Raw genomic sequence first — 13,509 nt, 5'->3', positions numbered from 1 at the left:
GGGGCCCCGGCGGTCAGACATAAACCCTCCCGTTAAAAAAAAGAGAAAAATTTACCATAAATATATAACAAAATTAATTTTAACCCCTTAAAATACATATAAAATAATTATAAAAAAATAAAAATAAAAAATAATTTTATATATTATGGTGTGTGTGTTGTTTTGGGGTTGTGTGTGTGTGTGGTTTTGGTATATTATAATAATACTTATATATAAATAAATCTAAAATTTTATATAAAAAATTTTAATTTTGTACATATATATAAACCCCAATAAAAATATAAAATAAAATATATTTATTTTCCTTTATATATATAAAATTTCCACTTTATTCGAATATATAATACTCAAAATACATACACACACACACACCCCCAAACACCACACACACACCAAAACACACACACAAAACACACACACACACACACACACACACACCCCCCACACACACCCCACACAGGGGTTGTTTTATATGTTAATTAAAAATTTTATTTTATAAAAACAAAAAATATAAAAATGGGATACAACATATATACATACACATTCACACACATACATACATACTTTACTACATTTTTTTTATATATTATTATAAAATAAAATAAAATATATATATATAAAATAATATAGAAAAGGGAGAAAAAGAGAGAGAGGGGAGAGAGCGAGAGAAAAAGATTCCCCTAAAAGGTAACACCGGCATCCCCGTAAAAAGGAACGGGGGGAACCCCCACGTACTCACTCCAATACACAAAACCCGGGAAAACTAAAATTAAGATTTTTCCCTTGCCCCACGGGGGCCCCAGAAAAAAAAACCCTCCCGAAAAAAAAAAACCCCCCCCCCCCCCCCCCCAAAAAAAAAAAAAAAAAAAAATATATATATAAAATTTATATATATATAAAATATATAATATTATATAAATATATATATAAATTTTTATATATATATTTATATGAAATGTTCTGTTTGTGGGTCTTCCTTTTTCCCCGGTTCCCCCGCTTCCCGCCGGGTTCCCCCTTTTCCCGGGGGTTTTGCTTCCCCCCCTCCCCGCGGGCCGTTTTTTTCCAAAGTTGACGGTTTGTCGCCCCGGTGGCGGCTGGAAAAACCCTCCCCGCCCCCCCGGTTTCCCCCTTGGCCCCCTCCCCCCCCCCCCCCCCCCCCCCCCCCCCCCCCCCCCCCCCTCCCCCCCCCCCCCCCCCCCCCCCCCCCCCCCCCACCCCCCCTCCCCCCCACACCACCCCCCACCCCCCCCCAAAAACCCCCACCCAACCACACCCACCCCCCCACCCCCCTTACAAACACACACCCACCCCCACCGCGCACCCACCCCCCCCCCCCCCCAACCCCCCCCCCCCCCCCCACCCACCCCCCCCCAAAACCCCCCCCCCCCCCCCCCCCCCCCCCTTTCCAACGGTTTTGCGCCCCTTCATTTTTTCCCCTGTTTTATACCAGTAAATCTTCAAAATATTATACCGCCCCCTGGTTGTAGTGGTACCCTCCCAAGTTCCTTTTTGCGCCCGGGTTCGTTCCGGGCCCGGCCCCAAAAAAGAAATTTCTCAAACATAAATCAAACCGGCCCTGGTTCCCCAAAAATTTTGAAATTGTGTTACTTCACACCATTTTCCAACCCCGGATAAATAGGAGAATGTTTCCCTAAAAGGTACCCCCGGAAACTCCGTCCCCCGGCCGGGGGCCCTACCCCGTTCCCCCCGGCTCCCCTGCCCCCCCCTTTAAAAGTATCATGTGGCCCCCGGGGGCCATACTAAAATAACTAAAAAAAACCCCACACAAACACCCACACCCCCCGTTAAAAATTTTTAGTGCGCCCCCCGGGAATGGGAAACCCGGGCCCCCGTCGCCAAAAGGGAAACTTGCATATACCACACCGCGGCCTTAAAAATTATCGAAGTTTACTGGTATTGACCCGCCCCCCCCAATGAAGGCCCCCTAGAAAACCCCCTAAAAGGGCCGCGGTTTTCCTGAAGGGAAAACACATACACCCCACCCACACACCCCCCACCCCCCCCCACCCCCCCACCCACACCCCCACACACACACACACACATCACAACACTCACCCCCACACCCCCCCAAAAAAAACCCCCCCCCCCCCCCCGCCCACAAACACAAAACACACCCCAAAACACCACACACACACACACACACACACACACACACACTCACACACACCCCACAACACACACCACACATTTCACACACACACACACACACACACACCCCACACACAACCCACACACACACACCCACACGGGACACACACACCCCCACACACACACACACACACACACAAACACACAAAACAGCCGGCGCTTTTCTTGTCGTACCCGGACGTGTGATGCGCTCCGTCGTTTGCTGTGCCGCTCACATGAACTAGTTAAGAATAGGCTTAAAAATTTTAGGCCGGTCGCTGTGTTTGCATGATCCTAATCTGAAATTGTGCTGATGACTGACACACCGGGCTGTTAGGGAAAATAGAGAATGAACTAAAAGTGGTCAGTGTTGTGTGTGTGTCGTGTGGCTACGTTTGTGTGGTGCGCGGGTGCTGTGTGTATGTGTGTGTGGGTTGTGTGTGCTGGCCCCCACAGCGCGTGTGTGTGTGGTGTGTGTGATGTGCGGCTGTGTGTGGGGTGTGTGATGGTGTGTGCTGTGGAGTGTGAAGTGTGTGTGTGTGTTGCGTGTTGTGTGTGTTGCTGGTGTGTGTGTGTTGTGTGGTGCTGTGTGTGTGTGTGTGTGTGTGGTGTGCGTGTGGTGTGTGTAGACAGATTGATAGACGATAGATACACACACACCACACACACACACAACACACCACACACACACACACACACACACACACACACACACACACACACACACACACACACACACACACATATAGATATTATAATAATATATAGCATATATATATCATATATTATTACGAGAAATAGTACATAATAATGTTTTTGTGTTGTGGGGTGGTGGTGTGTGTGCATATATATATATAGACAGATAGATAGATAGATAGATACACAACACACAACACACACCCACACACACAACACACACACACACACACACACACACGCACACCACACACACCACACACACACACACACACACACACACACACACTCACACACACACACACACACACACACACACACTCACACACACACTCTGACAACCGAGACTTTAGCTGTCCATTCATCTTTTTCCCCTCAAGAGTACCGCGCCGCTGGTGTAGTGTTTGTCTAGCTGCCATTCATTCGTTTTTCTGTTCATATACCAGTCAATCTTCATATTGTTATAACGCGCCGCTGGTGTAGTGGTATCATGCAAGATTCCCATTCTTGCGACCCGGGTTCGATTCCCGGGCGGCGCATTGAAGCTTTTTGAATTTCTCTGAATAAGTCTAACACACACACACATTCAAACATACATATATATATATAATATATATATATATATATATATATATATCTATAAAATTATATACTAATTTTTATATAATAATTTTGTTGTGAAGTGTATTGTATATATATTGTATCCTTCTTCTTTTAACTGGTTAGGGTCATGTTCTCTCCCGCCCGGGGTTCACCCGGGGCGCATTAAGTTTTTTTCTTGGAATGATCTTAAAACACAGCAACCATTTTTTAAATAAGTTTTATTTTTATAATATTCTCTTATTTTATCCCTTAAGTATTTACTTTTTTGGGCAAGTGGCAGGTAGGAATATGAATGTTCCTTCCCAAAGGAAAACGCACCCCGGCGGTACTGAAACTAATTAGTTCGTGTAAAGTCTTGAGTTCGGATGGTCCCCAGCCTTTCGGGGCCACCGCGGCCTTATATTTTTTGGTTCCCCACATTTGATTATTGCCCGTGTAAAAATATAATTATATAAAACAAGGGTTATGAATAATAATTTTATCTATTATATTAGATTTACCCTTATATATTTATAATATATTATATATATTATATATTATATATATATATACGGCGTGGTGGCCGAGCGGTTAGAGCATCGGATCAAGATTGTCAGGCGGCAATCTAGTTCGAGGGTTTCGAGTCACCGGCCGGCGCGGTGTTCCCTTGGGCAAGGAACTTCACCTCGATTGCCTTCCTTAGAAAACGACATATCGCCTTGAGAAGCAAACGAAGTGTCGTAGGGAAGTCACCGCCGGGCCCAAAAACCCCCCCTTTCTTTTTTTTTTTTCCCCCCCCCCGGAGAACGGTATAAAAATCCCAATCCAGGGGGGGGGGCTTTTTAAAAGGGCGTTTAAACAATTTTTTTCCCTTTATATAACCTCCCGAAATATGCAGTGGTACCTCTCTCTATCTTTCTCTCTCTCTTCTCCTCTACTCTCTCTCTCTCTCCTTCTCTCTCTCTCTACCCTCTACTCCGCTCTAGTTCTCTACTTATACTCACTCTCTCCTCCTCTCTAACTCTCCTACTCTCTCCTCTATCTCTCCCTCTCCTACTCTACTCTTTTTCTCTCTCTACTCTCCTCTCTCTCCTACTCTACTCTACTTCTCTCTCTATCTACTCTCTTCTCTCTTTCTCATCCACTCTTCCTAATACTTAGCCCCTCCCCACACTCAAAAATACTAGCGACGAACAACGGGCGTGAGAGTTAGATATGCGTTTATAAAACCACAGAAAATAATAATAATTACTTCACACAAAAGCGCTTCATACAAAAGAAATATATTCTGCACATACTTCGTAAGCTAAACAAAAGTGTCAATTGGTGATTCTGGGAGTAATTATATTAGCGCAATTGATACTCGGAAATTTTATTCACGCCCTAGTAATCACTGTATTGATCTAACAACTAATCGATTAACACCGCACCACTAATATTATATAATACATTATATACTACTATACTAATATTATAGTCCTAATCATACTATAATCATATATTAATCATATATTATACTATTCATAGATGCTGTGTGTAGTGTGTGTGTGTGTGTGCTGGTGTGTCGACGCTCTATATTACAATATTTACTGAGAAGTAATAACCATATTACTATGTATTAGCTATACCTATATAGTATACCGCATAATAAGATATATAATTATATTGATATATATACATACATATATATAATGAGCAATGTAGATATAATAAAAATAAATATAAGGTAGTATAATAATACTAATATATATAGTCATACATAGATATATAAATAATATATATTATTATATATATATATAATCATCACAATGCGTCGTGATGTGCCGGATGGCCGTGTAGTGTAGTGTGTAGTGTAGTTGTAGTGTAGTGTGTAGTGGCTGTGTGTGTGTGTGTGTGTTGATGTGTGTGCGTAGTGCGCGTAGATGTGAGTCATGAGCGTATGCGCCTGCGCATGACGTAGCGCCTACGTGCGTGCGGGATGTTTACTGTGTGTGATGTGTAGTAGTTTTGTTAGCGTATTGCGTGAGACGGTGATGATTGTGTGTAGTGTGTGTGTGTTTTGCCGTGAGTGTGTTGTCGTGATGCATGTCTGTTTGTTGGTGCGAGCGTGCGTGCGTTCGTGGTGCGGCGTAAGACGTGCGTGTCGGTGTGATATATCGTGTGTAGTGTGTGTGTGTGTGTGATGTGTGCAGTGGTGTGTGTGATGTGTGTGTTTCGCGCAGTGCGCGTGCGTCGTGGTAGTATGGACAGCCACGGCAACAGAACAACCAAATAAGCGTCAAGTAGTAAGGTACAGAAAGACCTACCTGTATAGGGACAGGAAGGGACCGAGAAAACGCGCCACGGACAGGTGGCGGGGCAGCTGTGTGTAGCGAGGCCGGGTGGCACCAAAACCACAACCAGCCGTAAGAGTCAGCTTGTGCCTGTCCAGCGCTGGCCTCGCTCTGGCCCGCCAGACCGCAGTGCCCTATGAAGAAGTGGCGTAAAAAATGCCCAGAAAATCACCACGCCTCGCGCCCCGCCGAGCAGGTGAAGGATAGTTTAAACCGAGGGGCGAAGAGGAAGTGCAGTAAAGAGGGCAGGGAGGGAGGGACGAGAAACGGAGAGGGAGCAGAGCGAGTTAGAGGAGAGCGCGTGAGGAGAAAGGAGGAGAGAGAGAGAAGACTAGAGAAAAACATGCAGAGAGCAGAGATGAAGAAGAAGAAAAACAAACAGAGAGAGAGAAGAGAGAAGCCAAGAAAAACAGAGAGACAGAGAAAGATGAGAGAGCAGACGAGAGAGAGAGAGAGATGAGACGCGAGAGAAGAGAGACCGAGATGGAGAGATTTTCGAGAGACTTGAGAGAGGAGAAGAGAGACGAGAGAAAAAGAAGAGAGATGAGAGGGAGGGAGATCGAAAAGAGAGGAGATGACCAGAGCGCAGACGGAGAGAGCGGAGAGAGAGAGAGCAGGGATGAGAATCTGAGAGAGAGTAGAGCAGAGACGAGGGAAGAGACGAGAGGCATGAAGCAGCAGAGAAGATGCAGAGATCTGACAGAACCTGTGCGGAAGATAGCACAAGATGAGAGACGAGAGACGAGGAAGAGAGAAAGAGAGATTGAGAGAGACGAGAGAGAACGAGAGAGAGAGAGGAGAGGCGGGGGGAGCCGATAGCAAGATAGATAGAGAGAGAAGCAGAGAGAGGCAGCAAGAAGAGAGAGAGAGACGAGAGGAAGAGAAGAGACACAGGAGAGAGTGATAGAACGTATAGGTGACTGAGAGAGAGAGAGCGAACGTAGGGAGGGGGAGGCGAGAGGGAGAGATAGATAGATAGAAATAGAGAGATTGAGAGAGAGAGAGAGAGAACGTAACGTAGGAGAGAGAGTTGAGAGAGAGAGCTTGAGCGAGAGCGCAGCGCTCGATGACTCGATGAGACTCTCTCTCTTCCCCTCTTCTCTCGTCTGCGCTCTCTCTTTCTTTTTTCTCTCTAGATCAGCTCCGATAGCTCGCTCGCCTCTCTATCCTCCTCCTCTCTCTCGCGAGACGCGCGTCGCGCGCTGTTGCGCGCGCGCGCGCGCGCGCTAGAGGGCGGGGCTGCGCGATAAGCTCGCTCGCCTCGTGCGTCGCTGCTGCGCGATGGGCGGAGCGCTGTGTGAGCGCGCGCGCGCGCGCGCTCGCGCGCGCCTCTCTCGCGCTCTCGCGCGCTCTCCCGCGCGTGCCGCGCGCTCGCGCGCCCGCCGCCCGCCGCCGCCCGCTCGCGCGCGGCGGGCCGGGGCTCCTCTCTGCGCTCGCGCGCTTGCCCCGCGCCCCTGCCCCCGCGCTTTCTTTTCTTTCCTTACTTGTTCCTCCCTTATTTTCTCTCCCGGTGCCTCTCCCCCGCCTCCGGCTCTTCTGGGCCCCTGTGCTCCCCCTGCCCTTCCCCCCTGGCGCGCTCCCCCCTGCCTCCCCTCCCTCGTGCTGTCGGGTCCGCGCCCGCTGCGGTGCGCGCGGGTGGCAGAGAGGTGGAGCGAAGCGGGCAGAGAGATGACCGCGCGTAAGGCAGCACGAGGAGCACGCAGAGTGGCGGGAAAAAGCTGGCCACGACCGATGGATATAGCGGGAAAGCGTTGCGGTATAGATAATGAATATATATATAGATAAAGATACTAATATATATATATCTATATATTATAGTATGATATATTATATAGAGATAAACACACACTATATGTTTAATAAGGACGTTATAGAATAGTAGTTAATTATATATATCATGATACACAATATTATATATATATATAATCCGATTATAGATATCATCATGATATCATTACTATATAATATTAGACTATATAATATATATATATAAGATATTAGATAGCTACCTAATATATACACGTATATGTTGACTATATATATTATTTTAGGGTGATATATAATATATATAGCTATATTACCTATATATATATAAAATATGTATATTGTATACATATAATTGAGGGTACGATATCTATATCTATATTAGATATATATATATATATCAATAGATATAATATGCATATATCTGGAACGGGGGCAGCAGAATCGGCATAGGGGAAAAGACTGGCACGGAGAGCGGAGGCGTGAGGGCGGAGACCATGGGAACAAGCCAGAACGGGAGAAAAATGATAGCGGGAATGATGGAAAAGAGAGGAAAAAGGTGGCAAGGTGGAAGGAGGCCAGCCGTTGGCAAAGCCTCCCTCAAAAAAACGATGACAGGTTAGGAAGGGCCATGGCATGCGCGGAGGGGGAGAAGCGGGCATTTCCACCGGGAATATACGCCATCGCCCAAAGTATCCTGACAATTTGGCCATATTATGGTCTGCGGTATCATGCGTGCCTATGGCTGCCCCGCCCACGCGAATTCCACCCTCGCCCCTTGTTCATTATGGACGGTGATGCACAAGAGGCCGAGCTGCCGGAGCCGTCGGTTATTTATTAGCTTTCTCTGTGTCAATATCATTCATCACTGTACTTATGTATATTCATATGCCCATCATGTATATAAAATACACAATATCTACATTATATTGTTTATATATATATCATGCCTAATAACTATATTATATATATAGTAATAAATATAGAGTAGATAGATCAGAGTAGATATATAGATATAGATATAGAATATCGCTTTAAATTCCTAATTTAATCCATATTTGTGTGTTTTATCGGAGATAGATAAGCATAACTAGAGAGAACGTAGAAAAAAATATAAAATAATATATATATTTATGATGGCGTATGCATATAATACATACCATATAAATACACATAAAACAATAGTCATATACATGATATTCATTATATAAATATGCGTGCGAAATCAGTGTATAGATATAGATACATATACATACACACACAAAACACACACACACACACACACAACCACACACACACATTACTATGATATATATACTTAAATCTATATATATATATATATATATATATATATTTGTATGTTTCGTATTATATAGTAGAGCTAGCTATGTATGTAGAGTGCTCGCTTATTACACACACACACATATAACACACTACACACATACACACACACACACACACACACACTACATATGTATTTAATAATGATATATATATATATATACAATCTATATCACTATAGTATAAGTATAAATAAATATATATATATATATATATTGTATGTTATGTAGATATAGTAGTATGCTATGTGCTGTATAACCTGATATAACACACATTATAATCCATGTGAATGTGTGTGTAGTGGTGTGTGTGTGTGTGGGTGGGGAAAATTGTGTGTGCTGTGGTGGTGTGGTGTGTTGGTGTGGACTGCGTGAGGGTGAATCGTGCAGGTGCGTCGTGCTGATTGCCGTGAATCTAGTAGGTTATGCGATGCCTTTGTGGTGGCTTGATTATGTCTGTCAACATGCTATATAAGACATACATATAATATATATACACACCTATGTCATTATATATGATAAAGCAGTATACAAAAATCATTTACACATCTTGATTCAGGGAGAAGGGCGAAGGCGGGCAGCGAGGCGTCCGCGCCAGACCGCGTCCGCCGCCGATGACGGCCAGCGGGACCTTTCCCCGACGATCGCACGAAAAAACAAGTCCGGCTGCCGCAAATAGGTCGTAAACTCGTATCGCCTGACAATAGAGCTACTTTGAAATAGATTATGGCACGTTTTATCAACTCCCATTCTCTGAAATCACTTTTCTCCGAGGAACTGACACCCAGCCTGGACCTATGCTCGATGCCAGGCTAATTATAGATAGAATTTACTGCATTCCTTACCTAGACAGAAATATAAAGTCTGTAGTTATGGACGTCGCGTCGCACACTGACCATAGGCCTTCGTATTTCAAAATCAATATTCTTTGACTATTGCATAGTATGCCAGATTCAACTTTAATTCCGCGTCCTCCTAATCTTCAGAAAAAGCTTGAAATAAATCTACTAATTAATCCTCCGTTAAGCTTCTGCGCACTCTAACCAAGCCCTCACCACACAACGCAGACCGCAGCGTAAAGGCGCCCATTTTCGTCTCTTGTATCCGAAACAAGTATCAACGCGTATGGTTTGGAAGTCTCGCGATAGAAGAGTCGAAAGTGGAGGAAATTATAAACGGAAAACGATTGAGTAGGCAGATTGGAAGAGGGGGGAAGTTTTGTTCAACCGACTGCGAAGACATGGAATAATAGATGTGAATTCATATTCTGCCCGCAACGGAATTTACTTGAGCTTCTGCTATACTTCTTGACCTGAATGGTTAGATTGTATATGAAGACAGTTAAAGACTCCGGCACTCAGTCGTACCTAATCCATTTTGCAGAGAAAAACTGTTTCTCTTCGTACGTTCACTCATCCCCATTTTACCTCTCAATCATCGCACAATAAACTACCATATGTCGTCCTGTTTTTTTTTTTTTTTTTTTTATTTTTTTTCTTTTTTTTTTGTTTTTTCTAGAGTTGACGCAAAAACTTTCAGATTCATAGTATCCCTCCCAAAGGAATTTTACACGAGGGCAGATTAGATCATGCCCTACATGCAACTGGCCTAATGACCATCTCCGAGCATTTATTAGTTTATCTAATCTTGCCAAAGAGGAAGGCCTAGACTTCTTTTTTTACAGTTAGTTCGCGCTTTTTGTGTCCTACCACATTGGTGTTAGTTTTTTCCTTCCATTAATATAGATACGCGGATATAATTAACATGACAGTCGACGTGACTGTACTAAGCGAGCTATGACAACCAGAGCTGATTAGATACAAGCAGATTTGTGGCAAAAAGTCGTTCTAATGTGTCTAGGTTAGGACTGATCAAGCGGGTAGATAATGCATTAGGGAAAACCTTCGTGCGACCAATAATACATTTATAAGTATATTACGCATCATAGTTACTATAGGGGAGCCTACATGAACACCTCGAAATGACAAGCCAACCTTTTTTATCTTTAGGGATCGCTGACGCAGACGATCGGAGGTATTGGCCAGCGACGATCAAGCGTTTTTCTGTTGCTCCGAATAAACAGTTTCCCATTAAATATATATGTATTCGTCTACCCCTAAGGATAGAATTGCGATAAAAGAATACTTATTTATTCTTGTATATCTTTGGTTTTACGAGCGTTACAAGGCAATACTTGGTCCGAGATTTGGGGGAGCTAAGAACAAATTTTAGAACGTGAGGGGATATCGGGAGGATGTCACACACATCCTCACACACAACACACAACACACACGTACACACACACACACACACACACACACACACACACAGCACAACACACACACACACACACACACACACACACACCGCACGCACGCAGCACGCACACACACACAAACACACCACACACAACACACACACAAACACACACACACTCGCCACACAAACAAGCAACACCCTATTTCTAGTCTTATTTGTGGGAGCAAGAACAGTACATTACAATCATCGAAAGATGTGCCGCATTCAAGATGAACTGGCCAATATAAATAAAACGACCACCCCCAAAGCCAATAATTAAATGGAAGGACAATTTCAAATATCCATACTAATGAAATCCAAATATCAGCGAATATATATCCAAAATAGATTGAAATTCCCAAGCCTTGAACAGTCCCAAAGATTTTCACCTTAGAATTTAAAGAATATAAATAGAGAATTCTCAAGCAGCAGGCGACCAGCAAGATGGTTTGCGACCAATTTCTAGATATTTATACAGACAAGTGCTCGGGTCCGTTCACGAGATAATTAATGTGGCGCTCTGGAGCTGTTCGGGCCGCGTGGCGCAAAGACGTGACCCTAGCGCGGCGTCCTTCGCAGTCCAAATTATCTATTTTTACTCTCTTTTTATTAAATGCACCCCTCTTTTTTTCGCCGCCGATATTCAAGCGGACGGCGTCCTCTCTTGCTCACTCACGCCTGTGCGTTTTCTGTCTAGGCCACTGACAGCAAAGGAAAACGGAATCTTCATCCTCTTCATTATTGGATAGGAATATTTCCTTAATGCCAGATAATTGCCCTCTTAAGAAATCGAAAACAGAAGAAAGGCAGGCCCTTAATAACCGCTGAGTTAAAGATCAACCTGTGGACGCAAGAAGCGAAGCAGAAGAAAAGAAGAATTATGCCCTCCTCAGCGCCGAGGATTTTATGAATTTTTAAACAGTTCTAACATGAAGTTGAAGGACGCCTTGCAGCGCAAAGGCCCTAGATTTCACATCCTCTAAAGTTACGCAGAGCTAAGAAAGAGAGAAATATAATAGTTCCCTATTGCGAATATGAATTCTTTCTGGTGCATCTGGGACAGAGTCATAAGAACAAGAAAGCGAATAGAATAAATGACCTAACTTTACGCCACGATTTGCACAGAATAGGCTCTACGAAGCATCACCGCTAAGGACACATTTAGCAGATGACATTCACACATTTCTTCTAAACAACAGCTACTAAACATTGATTATCAAAATCCCAATTTCAAAGCTTCTCAACAATTAACACGGCAAAGACCACTGTACGCAGATATAATACGACCAAATAGAGGAAGAATCTTCTCCACCAATGACAAACTGGAGAAGACAGTTACAGCGCGCTGTGTGAACGACGCGGAAGAGGGCGACGGCGAGGGAGATGGCCGACGAGCTTCTGCCTTAGACCACACCCTTAAGCTACCTCCATAGCCTCAACGGTAGCCTCACAGAATTCGCGCGAAGGAGGCACACAAAAACTGAGAAGGAGCTGGCGGTCCACCTACTCATCCTAGTCCCCTTTTTTTGGCCACACACCGTGAAAACCCCTAATTAAAGTCATCGATGCGACGATATGAACTCGACTACGCATCCTCAAATCCTATATTCTACCAAGGAAAATACAAATAAAAATACACCAAGAACAATCCATTCAGAAAGAAAATCACACAAGGCACTAGACACCTATCTAATCCTCACACCAACATACATAATCACATTTATCATCCAAGATAGGTTTAAACCGTAAGACCTTGCTACTCAGAGCGAATTTCAAGGACTTAAGCCACTAGGTGCGTCCCGGGAACTCCCTGCATTGTCGCGGTACTGCACGGACCAGAGCCAAGCCAGGTATGTGTGGCGTCTTGGGGGGATCGCCGCGCCGTCTCCCCTTTCGTGGTTTGTCTGTGCGTATAAAGGAAGCCTTGACGCGACTTATTTTTTGTGTGTATGCCGTATTAGCGCTATGTCGGTCACTGTGGGAATGGGGGCGTATATGTACGTTCTAAGAGGGGCTGCATAGACTACCGCGGCGTATACTGCTCATGTCATAGACTGGTAATATAGATCAAAGGCTAGATGCTAAATACGTGAGGCCTTCTGAGATAGAGAGATAGCAGAATAAAGATACATTATGGATTGCCATTAGCGGCTTGCAAACCGATGTAGACACTGAGTATGGTCACTTCAAGTAGTCCGGTAATTCATAAACTAAAAGTGAGCATTATAGTTGCTGCAGTGCTACTATAGAAATTAGCACCTACCTAAAAATAAAATACTATTGCACACAAAAAAAGCCTGCGAAACTTTTAGAGATAGTAATTTACAAAGCGAAATTAACAAAAGCAA

General features: G+C 44.0%; 1 non-coding gene across 1 annotated transcript; it reads left to right on the top strand.

The window, feature by feature from the left end:
* Positions 1–3,312: 3,312 nt before the first annotated feature.
* On the top strand, positions 3,313–3,383 carry Trnag-ccc. The gene has a single exon. It is a non-coding gene; the product is annotated as a tRNA-Gly (tRNA).
* Positions 3,384–13,509: the final 10,126 nt, after the last annotated feature.

This window comes from Penaeus monodon, unplaced genomic scaffold, assembly GCF_015228065.2.
Source record: "Penaeus monodon isolate SGIC_2016 unplaced genomic scaffold, NSTDA_Pmon_1 PmonScaffold_6388, whole genome shotgun sequence".
Taxonomy (NCBI): domain Eukaryota; kingdom Metazoa; phylum Arthropoda; class Malacostraca; order Decapoda; family Penaeidae; genus Penaeus; species Penaeus monodon.
The sequence above is the reverse complement of the archived record's forward strand: the minus strand, read 5'-3'. Positions and strand labels throughout refer to the sequence as shown.